General features: G+C 40.1%; 1 protein-coding gene across 3 annotated transcripts in view; it reads left to right on the plus strand.

Moving 5' to 3' along the window:
• MED13L (mediator complex subunit 13L) overlaps positions 1 to 21,281 on the plus strand; it is a 405,971-nt gene that overhangs the window by 53,724 nt on the left and 330,966 nt on the right. The window lies entirely within an intron of this gene.

Here is a 21,281-nt window from a genome sequence, read left to right on the forward strand (position 1 = left end):
GAGAGGAAAAAATCTAGGTCGTTGGTGTCTCTCCCCCCCCCCAATTTCTAAAACACATTTCTGGATCACTTGTAATCCAAGAATAGATCTATAGTAAGATACCTGATTGAGACAAGTAAGACACTTGTCTCAATCATCCTCAATCTGAACATAGGAATTCAGATGTTCACTGCACTAATAGCTTTTTGGACACCATGATTCCAATTTTTTTCAGTTCCGTCTTAGGAGGTGGGCACTTCATTGTGGAAGGTCCTCACCCATTTGGAAACTGCATTATGTCTACCAGCTATAAAAGGAATCTTTTGCGTTACATCGGAATTTATAATCCTGCAAGATGAACTATGGAGAATGTTGCTCTGAAGGGGTCACAGTGATCTGGCTTGTTTAATGAGCTGGGCCCATTCAGACAAAATGTGTTTTTAATATAACCAAATGCAAGATTATATATCTATATATTGGAGAGGGTGCAGAAAAGAGCCACAAGAATGATTTGACGGCTGAAAATATGAATTACAGTGAAGGATTGAGAGAGTCCTTCAAAATGGCTCAATCTGTTTAAATGAATAAATCTGATAAATTATACTGTGATCAGGTTATCTCTTGAAGTAACTTCATAGGGAGAAGATATTCAGTACTTAAGTGCTTTTTAATTTTGCAGAAAAAGACCTAACCAGAGCCACACATCTTAACAGTGAGGGTGATTTACCGGTGGAACAAACTACCAAGGAAGTGGTTGTTTCTCCATTTCTCGGTGTCTTCAAATCAAGACTGGGTGCCTTTCTGGATGGAGATATATCTATATCTATATTTCCTCCCCTCCCACCCTTTTCTGTTGAAAAGTTTTACACTGAAAATACTCAGATGATGAAAAACAAAAGTCTAGGACCAGTTAACATCCTTAACTGTAAAAACAATGCAAACTGAAACACAAAATTGATAAGCAGATATCCTGAGCTATATTTGCAACCATTGCTATCTTCTTAAACCTTTTATTAAGGCAGAGTTATAATGAAAAAGTTAACATACCACATCTTACATTACCTGTTACTTATTCAGCATCAGGTTATTATTCAAAGAATCAAGCTAAAGATTCTAGTTTGCTGGTTGGGGAGCGCCCTTTCTGTGAGTATGCTAAAAAGCATGACCAGATTTCTAAATACCTATCATTTGTGGCACTTCTTTTGTATATGTACTTGGTGTGAAATCTTTTCCATTACAAGGATAGTCCATATTTTATTACAGTGCAGTTCCATAGGAGTCGTCGCAACATTTTCCCAGTAATGGTGCATACTAAGACTAGCTGTTAACAAAAAATGAAATTACTTTGTCTTTCTGTTCAAAATGTAGATCCTTTACAGGTCAGGGGGTCTTTGGGAAGCTGGTATTTTGTCATAAGATGTATCTCTTTAATAACTTCCTCCCAAAAGAGTTCCTGGACAAAACCATGACATGTTACCTTTTCCCCACCTCCAACAGAGCACTTCCCTAATAGCACAAATATGGATTTTAACTAGAGTCAAATGCCGTCAATACAGTAATTTATAGGAATTTTCTTTGAGCGACATAAATTGAAGGTAGATATCTGCTTCCCTGTGTAGAGAGTCACTCATCCAGATGATTTTTTTTGTCTAAATCCCTCTCCCATCTTTTCATCTGATTGTTTTCATATCCAGATCTTTTTCAGTCAAAAATTATATATACCTTAGAAATTAAACCTGGTGTTCCAGCATTCTCATGGGTCAACTTCTGAAATGTGGTTAAAGGTCTAGACAGAGCTGCCTTGTATCCAAGTTTCCGAATAAAACGTTTGACTTGTAAATATTGAAAATACAGGAACTTAATATTTGCATTATTACATCTTTTGGCATGATTTTAAATTAGGATCCAGGAATAGCTGTCCGTATTGAGTATTCTCAACTCTTATCAAAATGGCTATTCAGTATGGGCGTTTCCTGGGGAGAAATTCCTGCTTATTAACACAAGTAGCTTGAGGAGAGGGCCTCGGCTACAGGAATTTAAAAAACTTGTCTAGAGCTGCCAGAATGGTCTGGATGACTTTTATTTTTGGTGCCATAAATTACTTTTTAACTAATAATTTTTATGAATAGCTATATTTGGGCTCTAGTCTTGTTAGAGGGTTATCCAGTATTTGATATTTTTTGTTAACCTAATTGTCCACACCTTTAATTGTGATTGAATAATAATAATAATAAAAATAATAAGAAGAAGCCAAATTAGAGGCAGCTAGCCTACCCCATGTTGCAGGCTTATACAGAGCTTTAGATTTCACCCTTTGTGTTTTTATGTATCCATGTGAATTTTTATAGTGCATTCTGCCATGTTTTTAATGTCAGGGATATCAACAGAGATGCACTGCAACAAATATAACATCTTTGGGAGGACATTCATCTTTGCTGATGCTACCGTACCTCACTAAGAAATTTCATATTTGTTCCATTCCTCCAAGTCTTATTATTTCACATTGGAGGGCTCATTTAGAGCAAGGAATGGTGGTGCCAGGCTCGTCAATCTTATTTAAGTGAGTTGAGTAAAAACACTTCTATCCATTCTGAGGTACAACGCTCATTGTACCCACATCATTTTACAGTTGTGAAACATGGGTACTGACAAAACATCTGGAGCAAAACCTGCAAATAAGAACTGGATAGACTAAGTATTGACAATATCTGTGGAAGACTGAGTGTGCCGTTTGTGATTACAGTCATTAGAAGGTTCCAACTATGATGGTTTGGCCATGTTGCTAGAATGACCTCATACTGACTGCTTATAATTGTTCTCTGTGGAAGAGGAGGCATAGTGAGAGAGGCTGTGGACGTCCAAGGAGATAGTAGTGTAACAAGGTATATAAAACCATCCAGACAATCTCTAAATAGGCTCAAATAGTAGCTCAAAACAGACATGGATGGAACTTGTTCATAACCTTGTTCTTACACAACCTTGGTGTTTGGAAAAAGGAGATGAAACTAATTAGAAGAACCATATTTATAGTAAGGTTGATTTTGATAGTTTCCTGAAAAGTATCAATAGTATATTTTATGGCATCTTCACAGTAAAGCTTCAGCACTATACATTATTGGTGGCTAAGCTGAATTAATTGAATAGGTCTATAGCTATAGCTACCAAATTCACAGGACATTTTGATCAATTTCACAGTCATAGGATTTTTAAAATCGTAAATTTTCATGATTTCAGCTGTTTAAATCTGAAATTTCACAGTATTATAATTGTAGGGGTCCAGACCCAACAAGGAGTTGTGTGTGGGGGGGGATGTTGCAAAGTTATTGTGTGTGGGGGGCATTACGGTACAGCTACCCTTCTGCGCTGCTGCTGTCTGCAGCGTTGCCTTCAGAGCTGGGCATCTGGAGAGCGGTGACTGCTGGCCGGGAGCCCAGCTTTGAAGGCAGAGCCGCCCAGAAGTAAAGATGATATGGTATGGCATTGCTACGCTTACTGCTGTGGTACTGCCTGCAGAGCTGGGCCCTCAGTCAGCAGCTGCCACTCTCCAGCTGTCCAGCTCTGAAGGCAGCACAGAAGTAAGGGTGGCAATTCTGTGACTTCCCTAAAATAACCTTGTGACCCCCCTGCAACTCCCTTTTGGATCAGCACCCCCAATTTGAGAAACGCTGGTCTCCCCTGTGAAATCTGTATTGTGTAGAGTAAAAGCACACACAAGACCAGATTTCATGGAGGGAAGCCCTGATTTCACAGTTAGTGATGTGTTTTTCATGGCCGTGAATTAGTAGGGCTCTATCTATAGCTGAATTGTTTTAAGAGCAAAGGGGGTGCATTATGAAGTTCTAGTGCCTGACTTGAGACCTAATTATATTAAAATGATATTACTGCTTTTACTGTCTTCTTTTAAGAAGTAAACAAAAACATTTTTTGGAATAAGCATTTTTATTTTTCAGTTTCTGAAGGTTCTAAATATGCATTTGTCCACTTGTTAGTGGCAAGCCATATTACTGAATGGCTAATTACAGGTTTTGAATTGCTCTAGTATATCTAGTATGGATCATTGGCACTTCCCCTGAGTTGCCGAGCCAGCAATATGGGAGTAATGATTCTACCTTGCTAGTTCCTATTGATCAGCACTCCGTTTATTTTGATTGCTGTCAGTCAGAGAAAGGGGAGTATTAGTCATGAATGTTTCATGCTGTGTCTGATGCATGCATAGGTGGTAGAATGGGAAGAGCAGTGTTGCTCTTCTTGAGAGGCACCGAAGGATACACGTTCTTCCCCGTTTCTGGAAGAAGCCATTCGGATCCCTCTTTGGAGATGGGCTGGGGGGAAGACAAAGCCAACCTTCCTAAAATCCAGTCAGTCATAATGTGTGAACAGAAAATTGAGTTGTCTGTCTGTTTCCAGTAGACTGAGGAAGCAGAACAAACATGAATGACCCTGTTCTTAAATAAAACTGTTGTCCTTTACATTCAATTCCAGATGATGATATTTTAAGTACAAAGAAGTACGATTGGGCTGAAATATTCACTTTTACTCAAATAATACTTTGCACTTGGAGAGCTTTTTATGTGAATAACTTACAGCATTTTCCTAAGGTTTGTAAGAAACATGATTCTCTTGAAGCCCATACAGGGAAACCAAGGTTTTTGCAATATGCATACAATTAGTTTTAGTATTTTTTTTCTTCAGTTCAATTTGAAATTAACAACAGACAGTTGCTAGGGTATTATGGTAAGATAATTCCCTAGAGTCTATAGTCAATCATGCAACAGAATTGTTTTGATTTTTATAATTAAAGCAGTGAATTATAAATGGAAGAATTATTGCAAACATCTTTCTATTGAAAGAGCACTTCAGTCATTTCTTTGGGGACAATTTTTAAAATACAGGAGAATATTGTAACAAAAATGTATCAGGAGCCTCTTTATGAAATCCTGCTATGGCAACATGAATAGTCCTTTCCTTTCAAACATTAATTCTTAGAAATGTAAAGCCCATATATTTTTGTGATTTGTATTTACAAAATATTTGTACATTATTAATAAGTTGGTTTGTTGCTTGACATTTGCTCAGTTTTACTTTAAAATGTATGTTGCCACATTTTGTTGTACCTTCTATCAGCTAAGGAGAACTCTGAGTCCATAAACACTATATCACAGAATAATAGTGTTTACAGTTCCGTTAAACCTTTCATTAGAAATTCTCAAAGCACTTTGCAGACATTAATTCTTCAACACTCTTTCCAAAAAAAAGGTAAGTAGGAATTGTTGGTTCCATTTTACAAATGGAGGAACTTGTTTAAGATTAGTGAGTCAGTAGCAGATCAGGGTGTAGAAGCCATATCTCCAGGTTCCTGGTTCTTTGTTCTGTCTACTAAAACACGTTCCATGTAATACTTTGCAATGTTCCTGTTTGATGGATGAGCATAGAATGTCTTATGTCCTTTAGGGCAAGTAGATGGGGAAATATGTATTCTCTTCATCATATGCTGTTTCTCCTGTTAGAAGGGAGAATAGCTTCTCTCCTACATTCAGAGTAATGGTGTGCATGAATACCATCTGTTCCTCTTGATTGGTGGTCCCTACTCTGACTGAGCTCTGGTAGCAGTCCTGTGATCAGCACTATAGTATATGTGGGTTGAGGCAGAATAAGGAGAACTTCAGGCAAGGCACTGCCCTGTTCATTTCAGTGGTAGGACAGGAGTATTCCTTTTCAAAAGGGAAGTAATCATGTGAACTGTGGCTCTGACAGGGTTAACTCACCGCTGGTGGTGCCTCCTCCTGGGCATTCTGAGGATTAGCTTTGCTAGGTGCTGCGCCCCCCCTTTCTCATCATCCTCTTGTCCGGTGGACCCCTTTCGCTCCAGGAACTGCAGCCTCCTCTTCGTGACTCTGTGTGCAACAGATTATTCCTTCCTAAGTGGAATACTTTGCATTTGTCCTGACTGGAAGCTGAAGCCAGACAAATTCAAATAGAATTAAACAGAAATTTTTTTAACAGTGAGGTTGATTAATCATTGTAATTAATTACCAACTGGCGGAGTCTCCATCTCTTGATATCTTCAAAGAAAGACTGGTTGTCTTTCTGGAAGATATGCCTTACCCCTGTATTGAACCCAGTAATTTATGTTTGGGTAATGGTGAAATTTTAATGGCTTGTGACATACATAGTGTTCTGTGTTTCTGGTTTTTATTTGTTTAAAAAAATCTGGGAAATTTTTGGTGTTTAGAAAATAAACATAAAAACTGGGATGACATCAAGTTAAAATAGTTAAAAAAAAATTGGGGAAAAAAATCAGGGAAAATGAAAAACAAAAAAGCCTTTCATAATATGCACATTTTACTGCAGTATAATTGAAACATTTTGTTTTATGTACAAAGGTATTTTTTTCTCTCTCAGAGCAAGCAGTTTTTCCAGAAATTCTGGTTTGCCTAGGCTCGCATAATTTTCTTCAAAGAATCTTCACTTATGTTGAGCCTCTTGCTGTCTTGGAGGTAGTCCAACTTTGAAAATAAGCGCTCTGCCTCAATAGATCCAGTGAGTAATCTCAAAGCTTGCTGTGCAACTTTGTTGAAGTTGGGAAATGTGTCTTGATGACTGTTCCAAAAAGCCAGTATGTCCAGTTTCACAATGTCAGGGCTAGGCATGTTTATGTAAGTAGTAAATTCCCCTTTCAGATTTGAAATTCCATTTTTAGTGGCAAACGATTGAAACACTGTGTTATAACGGTCGTAGTTTGCCACAAAATTCACTTTAAGGAGGAGGTGCAACACCTAGATGACATTCTAAAAAGAATCTTCAGCACCAAACATTTTGGGGTTCAGATTACAGGCCATGGTTGTTTCCAATTTCTCACTGAGCATTGTGTTGAAAGTTTCGAACACTTTTTTTGGTGTTCTTATGTTCCAGGATCAGAAGGATTTCCAAAAACAGCTGGATTTTCTTGCTGTATGTTTCTCCTGCAGCTTTTGTGCTCAATTCAGTTGAGATTTTGGTTGTCAGGATCTGGTAAACATCTGTATTGGCAAACATGTTGGCAGTAATCAGAGAAAACATCAGTGTTAAAAATAAATATTACCTTGGTGCACAGAATCTGGTGGTCATTTGGGTTATTTACCAATCTCTTCAGAGTTTCTGCTTTAGAACCCACAGACTCTGGATGATCTAGAAGACTCATTTCATTAGAACAGGCTACATGTTATTTACTGGACAGGCAGCGAAGTACGAGCTCATCCACAGATGTGGCATAATATGGATAGGTAATCCACTGTCAGCTCTACACTTGTCTCGCACTGCGCAAAACAAAGCCTTCAACTTGTTTGCATGCTTGAAAAAGGCCCCGACTCCAATGATGCAAGAGACAAGATTTCACATCTTTCATTTCTTCTGTAGTAGTAGCTGCTGACAGCTCATCATTAATCAGATGCGCAGAACAGGTAATACACAGCAGCTTCAGTTTCTGATTGAATTTAACCATGTAGGAAGTACAATCTGTGTTAGTTGTGGCCACATTTTTCCCAAGTTAGTTGGTACATCTCAAATTCAGGCAAGTCTTACCTTACGTCGGGGTTCCGTTCCGCGGTTATCACGTAAAGCGAAAACTGTGTATACTCAAAATTATATCCCCAAGCCCTTTAAACCCCACCCGCAGCTCCAACGGCCAAGCCCAGGCAGCATTTAAAGGGCTCCTCTGGGCTCCCCGCCATGGTGGGGAGCCCCATGGAGCCCTTTAAATGCTGGCCCCGGCCCCGCTGCCGGGGCTGTGGGTGGGATTTAAAGGGCTCCACCGGGCTCCCCACTGCGGCAGGGAGCCCAGAGGAGCCCTTTAAATCCCGCCCGCAGCTTTAGCAGCTGGGCTGGGGCTGGCATTTAAAGGGCCCGGAACTCCACAGTGGCTGGAGCCTCAGGGCCTTTAGTTCGCCCCAGGGGCTACCAGCCACCTCTGCAACTGGGAGCCCTTTGGGTGATTTAAAGGCCCTGGGACTCCCAGCCACAGCTGGTGCCCCAGGACCTTTAAATCTCGAGGCCACACCTCTTCCACTTGAGGCCACGCCCCCCGACTCCGGCCGTACAGTGTAAAGTTGAAATTGCGCATGTTAAATGTGCGTAAGTTGCGACAGACCTATATGTCCATTATTGCTGTGTCGACAAAATAAGGAGTCAGCAGAGGGGATGAATGTCACAACAGCAGAAGACAATACTGGCTTATTCACTTTGAAATTAAAAAAACTAGAAAAGGCCAATAACTGGATGGTCCAAAGCATCTGGAAACTTGTCAAAATCATAGTAGACACTACATTTCCGTCAATTAGTATCTAAACTGATGGAACAGAAGCATCATCATTTTCTTTCAAATACTTGTGAGTGAGGTTGTCTACATTAGGAAGGGTTTTTGCTGCTATATGGTATTGTCACACAGTCACCAAAAGGCCCCTCTGCAATTAACAGCAGTTGTATGGCAAAACAAAGAGCACACACAAATTCATTGACACAGTCGTGCTGTGTCCTCTTTCCTTAAAGCCCCGGGGAAAGCTTCTGATGTAGTCTGTTTATCCGAAAGCTCACTTTCTTCTTTAAGCTTCTTGTGTTGCTTGTTTTCAAGGTTCTCTTTTATTCTGTCAGCATGAGCACTGACCTCAGTGCTGCAGTACTTGTAGTGCAATGCATCCTCTTCACTCCCATCTTTACTTTACTTGAAAATTTCTAAGCACTGATTTTCTTGTTGGCATTCAGGTGTAGATTTGTTTTCACCTCATGTTTACCTTTTTACTTTATCTGTGGAGGATTGATTGTTTAAATTCGTTGCTGCACTAAATGGACATAAAGAACTAGGTGGGCAGTGTCTCCTTGGGAACCAATCATAACACGATATTAAAGTTGTTTGATTTTGCCAACCTCCACTGTGTGTGTGTGTTACACGGCGGAACTGCTTTAATCTTAGAGCTGCAGGACACAGTTTTGTAAAACATTAGTTTTTTAACAAAAATAAGTACCTGAAAAATATTGATTGGATTTATAAATGGATGTATATCCATAAAAACTGAACTTCCATAACAAAAAAATAACCCTGATAATTTATCAGTGAAAGTTGGTAAAAACTGAAAACACAGAACACTGGATATTCAGGAGCTCAGACTAGATGGTCCATTCTATCCTTCAGCTCTATGAATCAACATTAATTTTTTAGATAAGATTAACCAGCTGTGTAAAACTCACATAAATAATTGTTTTGTATACTAAAACAGCTGTTGATTATGAAATTCTCTGGTGAAGGACACTATGAGCAATAGCAAGAAATACAGAAAAGATATCCTGCAAAGCAATTGTTCCTGGCTAAAAGAGTGAAAAAATGGATTTTAGATTGTTTTGGTAAGAATCATCAACCACAATGTCGATAAACAGCAAGGGAGTGTAAACTAGCTAAATACAACATTTTAGTAACCCTTTAAAATGAATAATATCACACTGATTCATTTATTACAGTTCATTTACTGTAAGTGTTTGATTTTTAGTTTTTTTTTTTATTTAAGACATTCTGAAAAATAGTTATTTATATAGGTTAGTTTTTTTTCCGCACTAACTATACAGAGCTAAATTATTAGATTCTCTAATGCTGGAGACATTGTCATATTTTGTAGAATTGCCCTTGTTTTCAATTCTTGGAGAAAGTGGCCGTTTAGACTGCTTTAATTTATCAGTTCTCCTAATCCACTGTTTCTCTTTTTTGAGGGCAGTTTTGGATAGTTCTTCTTTGAGTAATGGTCTCAGTATGGATTCCAGACATGGGGAGCGCATGCGCGCCATGTGCCACAACTGTTTGTATTAGTGTCCATTGGCCTGCATGTGTATCGGCTGCGTGGTATGTTTGAGGCTTTAAGAGGCTGTGTGTGTCAATGTTGCTCTAGTTCTCTCTTACTGTCGCATGAACTGACTTGGAACCCTTCCTCCTCCTTGTTCTTAGCCCGCTAAGAGAATCTTGTCCTTTCCTTCTGAACTTCTGTAAATAGTTTTTCTAGTTGTCTACTGGTTTTTATTTAGCTAGATCTCCCTGGTGGACTTTCCCCCCCCTTTCGGGACACTCCCCCTGTCCCAGGGACTATGCCCTGGCAAGCTAGCTTCAAAAACTGCTTCGTGTCCACACTCCTGTGTGAGCAATGAGCACCAACGCTGCCTCAGTTGTCTGTGAGGCCCACATCATTGCCTACTGCTCCATCTGCTGCTTGCTCCCACCTCAAACTTGGGATGCTAGGGAACTTCGCCTCCACAGATACCTGATGGGGAGGCTGTGGGCTCATATGTGCCATCAGATGCGGTTCCGCCGGACAATGCCCATCACCAGTGGTCAGTGCTTCGGGCCTTTCCTGAGCAGCACCAGCGATATCAACACAACTGCCAAAGCCCCACTGTGAACCTAAGAAACATGGACATGTGCATAAGGGCAGCTCCCCAACAGGGACCACTTCTAAGTGCAGCGTTTCCTCCCTGAGCTGCGCCAGGTCGGGTGAGAAGTTGTGCATCGACGTGACTGCTCCACATCCTAAGAAATCTTGTACAGCCACAGTAAGCAGTTCACCGTCTTCACCTCTGGCACTGTAGACACCTATGGTTGTGCTCATGCTGCCATATGCTGGCTCCGCTCTGTGCTCTGGGTCTCCGACTGCCTTGAGGTCTCCATCTCCAGTGGATGAACTGCTCTTGCTCCAGCAGCACCCTGCTGTTCTCTGCCTTGCACTGCCGGTATCACCAGTAGCTGAACCTGACCTGTTACAGGAGCACCCTGTTCTGCCCTGTCTCTTGCCAGTGGCACTAATGGGACCGATGGCCCTGTCTCTACCAGGCCCATCCTCATATTCTCAGTGGTCCTCTGAGCCGGACTCCACATTCTCCCCTGCGCATTCTTGTAGCCCAGACCCTCGGTGCTAGCCTAATCTGCTGGTGTATGGCCCTTCCGCCGAGGCATGGTTTCATGATGTCCAGTGACCTGTATGCCTGGCCTACTGGCCTGCTTGGGATCCTTACCGGGACTGCAGGAGACCTATGCTGCCACATCACCGGCCATTCCCTGCTCATGCCACCTCTCCTGCTATCTATGACAAACTCCAGATGTCACAGCATGACTGCCACCGCAGTCTTTTCTGGAGCTTCCTCGTCCCCGGACAACGTGCTCATCCCACCTTCACCTTCGCCTACCCGACAACCATAGTCAGTACCAGGACATGCTTTGCCGCATGACTGCGGCTCTCAACCTTCTAGTGCAAGATGTTCAGGACCCACAGAAACAGTTCCTGATCATCCTGCAACCTTCTGGGCCTTCTTGCACTGCTTTCCCTATTCACGAAGCCATCTTACAACCAGCCCAAGTGGTCTGGCATACCCGGGCTTCCTGTGCCCCTACCCTGAAGCAGGTAAAATGCCTTAACTTCATACCATCTAAGGATACAGATTTCCGTTTTTCCCACCGGCACCCAACTCACTCGTGGTTCATGCTGCGACCAAGCGTGCCTGGCAGCAGTACTTCAAGGCCACCACTCCTAATCGGGTGGCGAACAAATTTAACCTTGGTGGGACAGTCCTACTACCAGTTCTAGGTTCTCCCCTTTGAGATTGCCACTGCTCCCCACTTCTTCACAAAGGTCTTCATGGTCATTGCGGCCTACATGCACTGTCTAGGTCACTCCCTATTCCCCTAGCTGGACAACTCGCTCCTTGTTGCACTATCTCATGACTACCTCATAATCACTATCCAGACCCTCCACGACCTCCTCACCAGCCTGGGGATCTGCATCAATGAGGACAAGTTGGTTCTCATTCCTGTCAGCACGCTCACCTTCATAGGGGCGTTTCTGGACTCTAATGTAGCCAGAGTCTTTCTCTGATCAAACCTATTTGCTGCCATCACCTTGCTCATCTTGCAGTTACGTTGCCATTTGTGTACACACATCCGGTAGTGCCTCTTCCTCCTTCGCCACATGGCAGCCTGCACCTTGGCCACACTGTATGCCCACCTGCATATGAGCTGCCTCTGACTGTGGCACCTGTCGGTTTACAACCTGCAGTTGGACCACCTGGGCAAACTGGTCATGCTCCCCACCTCAAGCCATCCTAGGTCCTGTTCTGCACCTCATACCACTCTCACCATGTACACCTCGCTCGTGGGTTGGGCTCTGGTTGCCCAGGGAATCAGATGCATAGCAACATCAGGGAACTACAGGCCGCCCGCCTTGTTTACCAGGCATTCCTGCAGCTTATCAGATTTTGACACATTCAGCAGCTCTCCAACAATATGACAGCAATTGTGTGTAAATGTACACCTCTGGAACTGGTGCCTCAGGCATGGAGTCACCCTTCATGCCATGTACCAACAACTACCTAGTGGACATGCTCAGCTTCTTCTTCCAGGCCAACCATGAATGAGAGCTGCATGACCCTATCCTCTGCTTGGTCTTTTGTCAGTGGGGCATGCTGCATTGGGACTCTCAAAGAGTGATGCAAACCACAAACTCTCCTGCTTCTGCTCAAGAGGAGCCAGCAGGGTGGGCTGTCAGAGCGACACACTTACTTTACCTTGGATCACCAATCTCCGCTATGTTTTCCCACCCATTCTGCTATTCCCACAAGTGCTCTGTGAGGTGCAGCGGGACGGAGTGATGATTATACTTGTAGCTCCCTTTTGGCTCCTCCAGTACTGATTCATCAAACTCCTTCACCTCTCAGCCTGTCCCTGCTCCACCTCCCCACCCTCCTGGATCACCTCGCACAAGTGCATGTCTGTCTCCAGCATTGCAACCTGAACCTGCTTCACCTCACAGCCTGGATGGGGCTTATGTGTAGACAGGATATGCTCTGTGCCAGTGTGTGACATCCTTACAAACAGCAGGCATTCCATCTACCAGGGCTTGCTACCATGCAGAGTGGCGATACTTCACAGCTTGGGCACCCGGCCATCACTACCCCCTGGACTCTTATCTCCATTGCTGCTCTCTTTGACCACCTTCTCTATCTTAAGCTGCCGGGCCTTGCCCATTTCTTCATCCACATCTATCTAGCAGCACTCAGTGCCTTCCTCCCTCCTGTAGATGATTTCTCCGCCTTCTGTCACCTGATCACAGTCCGCTTCCTTTTTCTCCTCAATACTGTCCCATCAGTCTGGAAGCCTGCCCCTTTTTGGGACTTGAACTTCGTCCTCTCTGCCCTCACTAAGGCACCCTTCAAGCCCTTTGCGCTCAGCTCTCTTGCCCACCTCTCTATGAAGGTGATCTCCTGGGTAGCTATCACCCCGGTGTGGTGGGTTAGCGAGCTGGCAGCTATTGTGGCTGACCTGCCCTTTACTGTCTTCCACAAAGACAGTCTCTCTGGGCCTCCACCCTAAATTTCTCCTCTCTGTTTCATCTCAACCAATCTATCTACCTTCCAGTTTTCTACCCCCAACCACACATCTCTCCCAGGGTGCATATGTTACATTCTCTTGATGTCCACTATGTGCTGGCCTTCTGTCTCCAGCGCACCCGCGCCTTCCGGGCCTCACCCAGACTCTTCCTCACCATTGTGGAGTTCTGCTGGTGATGCACCCTCTCCTCATAGTGCCTCTGTAAATGGATCTCCCATTGCATCATGGTGTGCTATGCTCTTTCTCATGTGTCTCCGCCCTTTGGAGTCACGGCCCATTCCATGTGGACGCATGCCACCAAGTCCACCAGCTGTGACTGATGTGGCGGTTGACCGCACCATCCTACAGAGTCTAACCTCCAGTGAGCCCTTGTGCCCACATCCATGCTGAACACTGCTCACTATGAAGACCATGCCTGGAATCCGTAAAGGGACCATCACTTGAAGAAGAAAAGGAGGTTATTTACTGTAATTGGAGGTTTTTCAAGATGTGCGGTCCCTGTTTGGATTCCAATACTCGCCCTCAATTCCCTCTGCTTCAGGCTCCTTTGCTTGCCTGTAAGAGGGACTTTGAGCAGCATTGACCTGCACAGCCTCTTAAAACCTTGGACGCACCACGCAGCTAACACGTACAGGTAAATGGACACTACCAAATAGTTCTGGCACATGGCACACATGCATGCTCCATGTCTGGACTCCAAATAGGGATCACACATCTCAAAGAACGTCCAGTTACAGTAAGTCGCCTTCTTTTTCATAGTCTGACATTTTTGCAAAGGGTGTGGTGCAGTGTTTGTGTGCAAGTCGAAGAGCTGGAGAAATATGGATATAATTTGATATGGCGTTAGAAGCCAAGCTTTCTGCAAGGTGTACAAAACTGGAAGACTGGAAAGAGAAGAGGCATAATTGTTTTATATCTGTAGGCTCTCAGGGAATTAGAGCAGAGAGAGGTTATCTGTTCTCTACAAGTGACACTTTGGCTCTATGAACTCAAAATCTAAGTTCATGATGTTGTTCAGTAATACAATTATGCCATATATAATTTCCCTATTTCATCATTTTGTTGTAGAGGATTGTAGTAATGTTATGCAGTATGTACCATTTTTAAAATTTAAACAAAATATTACTCTGTAAATTTGTGTTTTAAATGATTGCTAGTAATTTATTTTAAATTATTAGAATAAAACTGTCAAGTCATCTCTGGTCTGTATTTGGCTTTGATCTCTTGTAATAGCAGAATTGTATTTAAAAACAATTCTTTTTGGTTTTGTTTTCTAAAGATATGTTTGATGTAGCTATTAGATTGTGTCTGTCTGTCTAATTGTTTTTGTAAAGAAGTTGAGGAAAAAGGTTCTCCAAAATCATTAATTGAGTCTTCAGTTTTACCATAAATGGCCATGGAAGATGGAATGATCCCTTTTTATTGCTGCAAAATAAAGTTTGACAGTATTCATGAAAAATGCTCATATAGACATATACTATTACCTCATAGGGTGAATGACCTTGGCTGTCCTAACATACATTATAAATTGCTAGTGCAACACAATATAGCTATACTGAAATGATTAGCTAGAGGCTGCTTGAACGAAAATGTCTTAATGTGAAGGCCATGAATGTTCATTGTAGATTCAGATTGACAGATAGCTTTAATTGAGCTTTGGATCTTCTACCTGGAAGTCCTGAATTAATTACTGGCTACTTTCAGCAACACTGTAACAGACTAAATGGTAAGATGAAATTACATTATTTGGATAATATTTTCACTTCCATCTCTATATAACAGGAGTCGGCAACCTTTCAGAAGTGGTGTGCTGAGTCTTCATTCATTCACTCTAATTTAAGGTTTCTTGTGCCAGTAATACATTTTAACGTTTTTAGAAGGTCTCTTTCTATAATATATAACTAAACTATTGTTGTATGTAAAGTAAATCAGGTTTTTAAAATGTTTAAGAAGCTTTATTTAAAATTAAATAAAAATGCAGAGCCCCCTGGACTGGTGACCAGGACCCGGGCAGTGTGAGTGCCACTGAAAATCAGCTTATGTGCCGCAGCTTGCCTATCCTTGCTATATAATTAATATGTAAACTATTTTTGCTTTTGGCAGGCATCTAATTTTCTTTGACACAGGTATCAACATGTGCTTTTATTAGGAAATAAAATTTATCTAATTTTTAAACCTTTGGAATATAAATTATTTGTGTTTTTGCTTGTGTAGTAGCTACACATGGAGTAAAATATCATTTTGTTTGTAGTACACATTGCACACTCAAATAGTTTAGGAAAAAATTCATCCTATTGAACTAAATAGTCACTCTCTTCATCAAATCAGAAGTAATATTTACAGAGAGAAGTTGACCCCTATGCAGGACTAATTTGTTTAATCCCACTTCTGTTCCACCCCGCATACCCATTCCCACTGGTTCCTGCGTTGTTTCTTGCATTTTTATCCTGTTTTTACCCACAAAAACCTTAGATCCTGCACATCTGGCAAGAGAGACAGGTTCCCCCATGCTACTAAAAGTTAAAAAAAAACAACAACAAAAAACTGTCAGTTTAGAATGGAATTCAGACACAATTTTTACCACTAAACAAATGAATAATAATAATAATAATAATAAATTGCTTATACCAGGAAAAAATACTTTAACTTCTGTTATAAGAGACATCAGATCTCTGTCTATTTCTTGCTGAAATGTAAGTATGAAAACCTTTATTAAAAAAAAAGAAATCTTGCTTTACATTGCTGAAATTCTATTTATGACAGACTGACAGGAGAATTAGTGTTTTTCTGCAAATTACTGCAGTCTGGTTTTTTTGACCACCCACTCCAGCCCACAACAAAGTATATTTTACCTGCTCCACTATTATGGTTAGTGGGACCCGAGGGATCCCAGTCCCACTACAGGGCTCTGTTGTGAATCTCTCCTGTTGCTTTCCTCTCCAAGCCTTCCTGCCTTTAAACTTTCACGTCATATATTGTATTTCTCTGAGTTAGGTTGTAAGTTTTCGGGGAAAGGGTCTTGTCTTTTCATGTAATTTGTAATTAATATTTTGATATATTATGCTATGTAGGGTTGGTTTAAACAATCTGGTGGAGAGTCTTCCTCAGCAGTGTGAAAAAGAATTAAGATACATTTTAAAAAATTCATAAGGTGGAAACTTTAAACAAATGTTCCAAACAGACTAAAAATCTAAAACTGTGTTGTTGTTGCTGTCTTTACCTTAAGGCATGCTACTCTTCATTTTGCCTGTTTCAGGTTACTGTTTTGTTAATTTTTGTTATGATAATGTCTATAGCTCTCAACTGTGATCTGGGCTTCATTATGTTACACTCTGTACAAACAGCTAAAGAGTTTATAATCACCAGAAGCGTTTATAATCTGAATAGACAAAACATAGGATAGGAAGGGAAACTAAGGCATAGAGAAGTGGAAAATCTTGTTCAAGGTCATACAGCAGATCAGTCAAAGACATGGGAATAGAATCCACTGGACCATACTGCTGCCTGTTAGTCATTTCTTGAGATGTTTTGTTTCTAAGAAGAATCGACTGAGGTGAGCATCTTTGAAGGAAAAAAATAAGTTTTTGTCTCAAAAACTGAATAAAATTTAATTATCATTCATGCTCAATTCTCCCTCTCTGATTTTGGAGAGATTCAGAAAATACTTTACTGGATATTTTTAATTAGCTTTTACTAGGGGCTAGGATTAGAGAGTGAGTGGGAGAAAGGTTTCGCAATTAGGGAGAAAAATTCCTTGCCTGCCTGATGATTACCACTTCACACTTCCAAAATGAACAAGCCTTGAAATGGTGACTGTGTCAATCTTATTTCCCTGTAATAGAGGGGTGCCTGACTCCTCTCCTCTGGATGAGTCAAATCTTTAATAGTATGAGAATTCTTGTCTGGTTTTGTCCTGGAATCATGGACTTAAGTAGTGAGCCATTGAGAAAGATATCCTCAGAAAACAAGAGATACAGATAAACTGTGTTATTTTTATGCTTAAGAGCTGTTTGGGACTAGGCCTCATTGCCATTGGGAGATTTCCCTCTGCTGGAGGTATTTTATTGATTTCTCTCTGGCTACTTCTAAACAATAATTTTCAGAGCTGATTTTTATCCTGTAACTGAAAGATAATCTAGAAAAGCAAACTTTGATGTTGGAATGTAACAATAGCCAAATGGCAGATATTACCAAAAACACTTCACATGGGAGATTTCTCCAACAACTTTGTGAAATTACTCAGTTGGATACTCTGCTATTTTCTCAGTATGCTTCTGGGAAACAAAGATAAAGATTTCCATCAGGTATACATAATGTAAGTTTAAAAAAAAAAAGTACTGCTCTCAGTACCTGATTAAGAGACTGTTTTGGATCAAAAGGGAAAATAATGCAGTCTCCAGTCTTTCACCACTACATGCATTGATACTTCTGGTATATGGAGTTTATCAATGAATATAGTTGGATTTCCTTTCAGAATCAAAATGTTGGCAAGTCTGTGATTATAGTCTCTCTGAAAGATTTTTATTTGGTTTTCTTTTAACTTGTACTATATAATGAATGTAATGCACTGAACAAAAGTTGGAAATAAATTCCTGAATTTAAAAAAGGGGAAAATACAAGATCTGAAGGAGAGTTATACTACTTATAAATGAGACAATCAACCTGAAAAAGTGGGTCTTACACAGAAGTATTGTGTTTAAAAGATATATTGGAAGAAATAGCTGTTTTTATTTTAGATTTTCACCTAAATTTAGTTGATTTGGCTTAATTAACTCATGATTAGCTGACAGAAAACCAGAGACTTTAGTTGTTGATGCAGGAAGTAATTATGGTGGTTATTTGATATTTGGATGGGCAGCTTTTTATAAATCTCAGTGAAACACAATGCTGCTTTAACTGGGTAAACAGTATAGGAATGTAGAAATATCTGCAAACTGATCAAGATTGCATGATTCATTATTACATTAGTTTAGAATCTCTTTATTGTTCAAATTGCTTTGCAGTTTTCTGTCATCATTTCTTTGTTTTGATGGAATTAAATAATTATGCCTACAATTTGTCACTGGTAACTGGTTTGATAAAAGCAGTTTGTAAATGCTGCCCGTCGCTATTTTAGGAAAAAAATGCTTTGTGTTGCAATTTTCAAATCTCAGTTCATATATTTAGATGGTCTTCTAAGGGAAGTGGGAATATGGAAGCAAATTATAAATACTGAGCTCAGAGCTTTCCCTTGAGACTGTATGTAGAAGAAAGTAGAATTTAGATTGAAGCAGAGAAAGAAATGTTAAAACAGCTACCTAGACAAATTATTTTATTGCAAAATTAGGTATATGTCTGGTAATGTTGAATTTCCCGTCTTTTAGCATGTTAACTTAAAGGCATCAGTTGAGGATTACCAAGTATTGTTTTGTAGCTTAGTTACTGTGAACTTTACAGTGCTGAATATATTTAAGCTTTTTAAAATGTTACATTATGAAGGCTTATTGGTACTTGTAACTTGGTTACTAATATCTTTGTTACAAGGCATAATTTTGTAATGTTTAAAAATGAAAGTGGGGTGCTGGAGGTTGTAACCTATTTTTTTTTATAGAAAATGTGTAGACTGTCCAAGACAGGGACTGTCATTTTTTTTCCCTTTTATCAAGGGAATTTGCTGGATACTCAGGCTTGAAAATGCTCTGCTTTCCTACTGTTTCCTAATATGAGGCTGGCAAGGAGTTTTTTTCATTATTTGCTGCAGTGCTCACTAAAATTAAATGCTATTTCTTGCTGTTTAACATACACCTCTACCTTGATATGCTGTTGTCCTGGGGAGCCAAAAAATCTTACCGCGTTATATTGAACTTGATTTGATCCGCCAGAGCGTGCAGCCGCGTCCCCCCGGAGTGCTGTTTTACTGTGTTATATCCGAATTCGTGTTATATCGGGTGGCGTTATAACGGGGTAGAGGTGTAGTATAATTTTGAATATGGCATTTCCTCAGTGTTGCAGCTGGCTATCCTATCACAGCAATTTACTAAACTTTCTCATTACCGAGATGTGGATGTTTCTGCATGTGATGATAGTTCATATTTAACAAAATATTTGCCAAGTATTTGACCTGCCTGGATACATGACTCTTATAGCGTACTGCACTGTTACGAGGCCAAGATGTAATGGGTATATAAGATAAGGACACAGTCATCTTTAGCACAAACTAGAGGAACATTTATAAGATTTACAAAAACATTTAGCGTTTTACACCTCTTAAAAGCACTCTAATAGATTGCTCTGACAAATGGCTTTCATGCATTTAAGAGGGCACAATGTGGTGGAACCTGTTGTTGCTGGTTTGCTGCCTAGGCATCTTTAATTTTTACTTGACCCGTCATGTCCCCTGCTCTTCCACCCACCCCACCTTGCAGGAGGCACTTTGTGACTTTTTTGCTTTTAACTTTTTTCCTGTAGTTTTGTGCTTATGTTGTCTTTGCTTCTGTCCTGGAAAATACCCCTTAAACACAAAATTGGGATTGCATGGGCTGGGATAACCGTAGTGTTTGCACAGTGGATGGGTCTCTGGCCTTACAAAGGCCAGGGGCAGGAGCTGCTGGCTATATTTATTCTTGAATTCAGTGGCTCTGGCATACTGTATAAATACTGTAAAGAGTTTCTGGATGCTATTCCAGGATATAAAATTGAGTAGCCACACTGAAGGCAAGAGGCTTGTACTACTGGCCTTTAGATGAAGAAGGTGAAATCTATATCCCCTGCATTTAATCCACTAAAAACACAGTTAGGCAGGCTTTACACTGGTGAAATGTCACTTATATTGATTAAAATTATGATAATCAAGCTTTTTCTGATGTATTTAAATATTTTGGATATTATTGGTAGTTTTATATTCAAATTAGATTTTTGTCTGGAATCATTGGTGGGTGGAGAATTTTTTTAAAAAACATCTGTGAAGAGAACATCGAAGTATTCTGACAGTTCTTATATCTTGAAAAAAAAAAAAGTTAACAGTTAGGAAAAGACTTTGAGTACTGAATTTTTGTCAAGTACCAGAAAGCACAGCGTGTACTGGACTGTAAATATTGCAGTGTTAGCACAAATTGTCTGATGTAAAAAGCATGTTTTTGTTGTAAACATTGGCTGGTTCAGCAGGTTGTTGGTTTTACAGAAGTGCACTAAATAATATTGCACTAGAGTAATATTAAATAATTGTCTTTCAATGTGTGTTGTCTCCAAAAAAAAAATTGAAGTTGTTGAATGTAGGTAACGAACTGAACTGCTTTATTTCTGTGTTGAAAAGACAAACAGACCTTCTAGTTTTTATATATCCTGCTTTAGATTAATTTTTTTTGTTATAACTGTTCTTTATTTTAGGCAAGGAATAATATTAAAGTATGCTTCTATAAATTTCTTTTGATTTATTTTTAAATAAGCTCTAATTTCTCTTCATCTTAAATGTTATGTTCATTTTAGCATTGGCACTCTGCTGTGTATGGTATTGAAGTGTTTCAAGTGACTGTAATCACAACAGCGCTGGTAAAAGTAGCAACTTAAGTAAACATTTTCCAGAAATTTAAAGCAGTGTGTAAAGTTTAAATATTTCCAAAATTTAAGTGTTATTATACAGAACACTTTTAATCCACTGAATGAGAAGATTGTATTTTTGCAGTGTATTGTCTTACAGTTATAATTTTGTGACTGTACTTTAATGTCTTGGATATGTGGATATAGAATAGTGCACACAAATATAGATATATTATCGGTTTATTCATAAATATACAAGTCATGATCAGAATTTACGATGTTCTCACTATATAATATGATTTATATATTTTTGAATTTGTTTTAAACCTTGTCTCTCCCTTCCCTAACCCTTCCCTTGTCTGTTATCTTCATTTTCTATACTTGTCTGATATACAAT

This window comes from Gopherus evgoodei, chromosome 13, assembly GCF_007399415.2.
Source record: "Gopherus evgoodei ecotype Sinaloan lineage chromosome 13, rGopEvg1_v1.p, whole genome shotgun sequence".
Lineage (NCBI taxonomy): Eukaryota > Metazoa > Chordata > Testudines > Testudinidae > Gopherus > Gopherus evgoodei.